The sequence below is a fragment of the Odontesthes bonariensis genome, unplaced genomic scaffold (genome assembly GCF_027942865.1).
Source record: "Odontesthes bonariensis isolate fOdoBon6 unplaced genomic scaffold, fOdoBon6.hap1 scaffold_236, whole genome shotgun sequence".
Taxonomy (NCBI): domain Eukaryota; kingdom Metazoa; phylum Chordata; class Actinopteri; order Atheriniformes; family Atherinopsidae; genus Odontesthes; species Odontesthes bonariensis.
Window position 1 is genome coordinate 10,001 of NW_027457444.1, and position 5,000 is coordinate 15,000.

Sequence of the window (5,000 nt, forward strand, 5' to 3'; positions counted from 1 at the left end):
CTCGAGCATCCAATCCGCTCTCCAGCACCTTCCTCGGACTCATGCTCTGCCAAAGTCGGCCTCCCATCTTCCAGGAACCAGCCTGGAGCTTCTAGCGGTCAGCCGCACCTTGAATCCGCTCTCAAGCACCTTTCTCGGACTCATGCTCTGCCAAAGTCGGCCTCCCATCTTCCAGGAACCAGCCTGGAGCTTCCAGCGGTCATCCGCGCCTTGAATCCGCTCTCCAGCACCTTCCTCGGACTCATGCTCTGCCAAAGTCGGCCTCCCATCTTCCAGGAACCAGCCTGGAGCTTCCAGCGGTCAGCCGCGCCTTGAATCCGCTCTCCAGCACCTATCTCGGACACACTCTCCTCCAGGCCGGCCTCACATCTTCAAAGAACCAGCCTGGAGCTCCTAGCGGACAGCCGAGCCTTGAATCCGCTCTCCAGCACCTTCCTCGGACTCATGCTCTGCCAAAGTCGGCCTCACATCTTCCAGGAACCAGCCTGGAGCTTCTAGCGGTCAGCCGCACCTTGAATCCGCTCTCAAGCACCTTCCTCGGACTCATGCTCTGCCAAAGTCGGCCTCACATCTTCCAGGAACCAGCCTGGAGCTTCCAGCGGTCAGCCGCACCTTGAATCCGCTCTCCAGCACCTATCTCGGACTCATTCTCCTCCAGGCCGGCCTCACATCTTCAAAGAACCAGCCTGGAGCTTCCAGCGGTCAGCCGCACCTTGAATCCGCTCTCCAGCACCTTCCTCGGACTCAAGCTCTGCCAAAGTCGGCCTCCCATCTTCCAGGAACCAGCCTGGAGCTTCTAGCGGTCAGCCGCACCTTGAATCCGCTCTCCAGCGCCTTCCTCGGACTCATGCTCTGCCAAAGTCGGCCTCACATCTTCCAGGAACCAGCCTGGAGCTTCCAGCGGTCAGCCGCACCTTGAATCCGCTCTCCAGCACCTATCTCGGACTCATTCTCCTCCAGGCCGGCCTCACATCTTCAAAGAACCAGCCTGGAGCTTCCAGCGGTCAGCCGCACCTTGAATCCGCTCTCCAGCACCTTCCTCGGACTCAAGCTCTGCCAAAGTCGGCCTCCCATCTTCCAGGAACCAGCCTGGAGCTTCTAGCGGTCAGCCGCACCTTGAATCCGCTCTCCAGCACCTTCCTCGGACTCATGCTCTGCCAAAGTCGGCCTCCCATCTTCCAGGAACCAGCCTGGAGCTTCTAGCGGTCAGCCGCACCTTGAATCCGCTCTCAAGCACCTTCCTCGGACTCATGCTCTGCCAAAGTCGGCCTCACATCTTCCAGGAACCAGCCTGGAGCTTCCAGCGGTCAGCCGCACCTTGAATCCGCTCTCCAGCACCTATCTCGGACTCATTCTCCTCCAGGCCGGCCTCACATCTTCAAAGAACCAGCCTGGAGCTTCCAGCGGTCAGCCGCACCTTGAATCCGCTCTCCAGCACCTTCCTCGGACTCAAGCTCTGCCAAAGTCGGCCTCCCATCTTCCAGGAACCAGCCTGGAGCTTCTAGCGGTCAGCCGCACCTTGAATCCGCTCTCCAGCACCTTCCTCGGACTCAAGCTCTGCCAAAGTCGGCCTCCCATCTTCCAGGAACCAGCCTGGAGCTTCTAGCGGTCAGCCGCACCTTGAATCCGCTCTCAAGCACCTTCCTCGGACTCATGCTCTGCCAAAGTCGGCCTCACATCTTCCAGGAACCAGCCTGGAGCTTCCAGTTGTCAGCCGCACCTTGAATCCGCTCTCCAGCACCTATCTCGGACTCATTCTCCTCCAGGCCGGCCTCACATCTTCAAAGAACCAGCCTGGAGCTTCCAGCGGTCAGCCGCACCTTGAATCCGCTCTCCAGCACCTTCCTCGGACTCATGCTCTGCCAAAGTCGGCCTCACATCTTCCAGGAACCAGCCTGGAGCTTCCAGCGGTCAGCCGCACCTTGAATCCGCTCTCCAGCACCTTCCTCGGACACATTCTCCTCCAGGCCGGCCTCCCATCTTCCAGGAACCAGCCTGGAGCCTTTAGCGGTCAGCCGCGCCTTGAATCCGCTCTCAAGCACCTTCCTCGGACTCATGCTCTGCCAAAGTCGGCCTCCCATCTTCCAGGAACCGGCCTGGAGCTTCCAGCGGTCAGCCGCGCCTTGAATCCGCTCTCCTGCACCCATCCTCGGACACACGTTCTTGCCTTTGGACCCCTCCTCCAGGAGCCAGGCTGGAGCTTTTGCCCCCTTCCTCCATCATTTCAGGCCGTGGAAAGTGTCATCTTTCGGATTATCAATTCACCGTCCCAGTCTGGTACTCAGATATTTTTCCGAAAACTGGGTTTCTGAAATCGTGCAGATGGTGTTTTCGTCGTCTGCTAATAACCTCGTCGTGTGGGAGAATAGGGGCGGGCCTTGGGCTGACTCGGCCCATCGTCCCCTTTTCCCGTTCTCTGACAGAAATTTTTTCAAACTTTATCACCCCTGGTACTATAAACTTTTTCACCTCTGGTACTATGTGGCACTTAGAAAATTTTCTGAACCGGGATTCTCACCCCTGGTACTTTTTGGCACTTAGAAAATATTTCTCAACCGGGCTTCATGCCCCTGGTACTTTTTGACACTTTGACGTTTTTCTGAACCGGGCTTCATGCCCCTGGTACTTTTTGACACTTTGACGTTTTTCTGAACCGGGCTTCATGCCCCTGGTACTTTTTGACACTTTGACGTTTTTCTGAACCGGGCTTCATGCCCCTGGTACTTTTTGACACTTTGACGTTTTTCTGAACCGGGCTTCATGCCCCTGGTACTTTTTGACACTTTGACGTTTTTCTGAACCGGGCTTCATGCCCCTGGTACTTTTTGACACTTTGACGTTTTTCTGAACCGGGCTTCATGCCCCTGGTACTTTTTGACACTTTGACGTTTTTCTGAACCGGGCTTCATGCCCCTGGTACTTTTTGACACTTTGGCGTTTTTCTGAACCGGGATAAAGGTCATTTAAAGAGGTGTGTGCATGGTTCCTACTTATAATGGATATATGAAGGACTAAGGAGTCTGAACTTGTTCTGGCCCAAGGAAATCACTTTTTAACAAAAATCCGTATTTGGTCTTAACTCGGGAAAAGAAGGCGATTCCTGTGTTTTGATCTCAAAAGAGGCCATTTATCCGGGTTTGTGCAGGTTTATGCATGGAACTTACTTAGAATGGATATATATGTATGTATATATGAAGGACTAAGGAGTCTGAACTTGTTCTGGCCCAAGGAAATCATTTTTTAACAAAAATCCGTATTTCGTCTTAACTCGGGAAAAGAAGGCGATTCCTGTGTTTTGATCCCAAAAGAGGCCATTTATCCGGGTTTGTGCAGGTTTATGCATGGAACTTACTTAGAATGGATATATCTCTATGTATATATGAAGGACTAAGGAGTCTGAACTTGTTCTGGCCCAAGGAAATCACTTTTTAACAAAAATCCGTATTTCGTCTTAACTCGGGAAAAGAAGGCGATTCCTGTGTTTTGATCCCAAAAGAGGCCATTTATCCGGGTTTGTGCAGGTTTATGCATGGAACTTACTTAGAATGGATATATCTCTATGTATATATGAAGGACTAAGGAGTCTGAACTTGTTCTGGCCCAAGGAAATCACTTTTTAACAAAAATCCGTATTTCGTCTTAACTCGGGAAAAGAAGGCGATTCCTGTGTTTTGATCCCAAAAGAGGCCATTTATCCGGGTTTGTGCAGGTTTATGCATGGAACTTACTTAGAATGGATATATCTCTATGTATATATGAAGGACTAAGGAGTCTGAACTTGTTCTGGCCCAAGGAAATCACTTTTTAACAAAAATCCGTATTTCGTCTTAACTCGGGAAAAGAAGGCGATTCCTGTGTTTTGATCCCAAAAGAGGCCATTTATCCGGGTTTGTGCAGGTTTATGCATGGAACTTACTTAGAATGGATATATCTCTATGTATATATGAAGGACTAAGGAGTCTGAACTTGTTCTGGCCCAAGGAAATCATTTTTTAACAAAAATCCGTATTTCGTCTTAACTCGGGAAAAGAAGGCGATTCCTGTGTTTTGATCCCAAAAGAGGCCATTTATCCGGGTTTGTGCAGGTTTATGCAAGCAACTTACTTAGAATGGATATATATGTATGTATATATGAAGGACTAAGGAGTCTGAACTTGTTCTGGCCCAAGGAAATCACTTTTTAACAAAAATCCGTATTTCGTCTTAACTCGGGAAAAGAAGGCGATTCCTGTGTTTCTTTCAGAAAAGGTCCTTTTTCTGAACTGGGATTCATGCCCAACATCCAGGCTCTCGTGCCCTGCCCACAGACACAAATCCAGGCCGAGTTTCAGCACCTCTGCATGGACAGCATTCATGGCTGCTTTCCTCTCCCAACAGCCAGTCTCTCATGCCCTGCCCACAGACACACATCCAGGCCGAGTTTCAGCACCTCTCCTCGGTCCAGTATTCATGGCTGCCGTCCTCTCCCAACAGCCAGTCTCTCATGCCCGGCCCAGAGACACACATCCAGGCCGAGTTTCAGCACCTCTCTTCGGTCAGGCAATCATCCCTGCTCCCCTCTCATAACGTCCAGGCACTCATGCCCTGCGCACAGACAAACAGAACCCAGGCCGAGTTTCAGCACCTCTGCTCGGACAGCATTCACGGCTTTTGTCCTCTCACAGCATCCAGTCTCTCATGCCCTGCGCAATGACACACATCCAGGCCTAGTTTCAGCACCTCTCCTCGGTCAGGAATTCATCCCTGCTCCCCTCTCAGAACATCCAGGCACTCATGCCCTGTGCAATGACACATCCAGGCCGAGTTTCAGCACCTCTCCTCGGTCAGGAATTCATCCCTGCTCCCCTCTCATAACGTCCAGTCACAGACACAGATCCAGGCCGAGTTTCAGCACCTCTCCTCGGTCCAGCATTCATCCCTGCTCCCCTCTCAGAACATCCAGGCACTCATGCCCTGTGCAATGACACATCCAGGCCGAGTTTCAGCACCTCTCCTCGGTC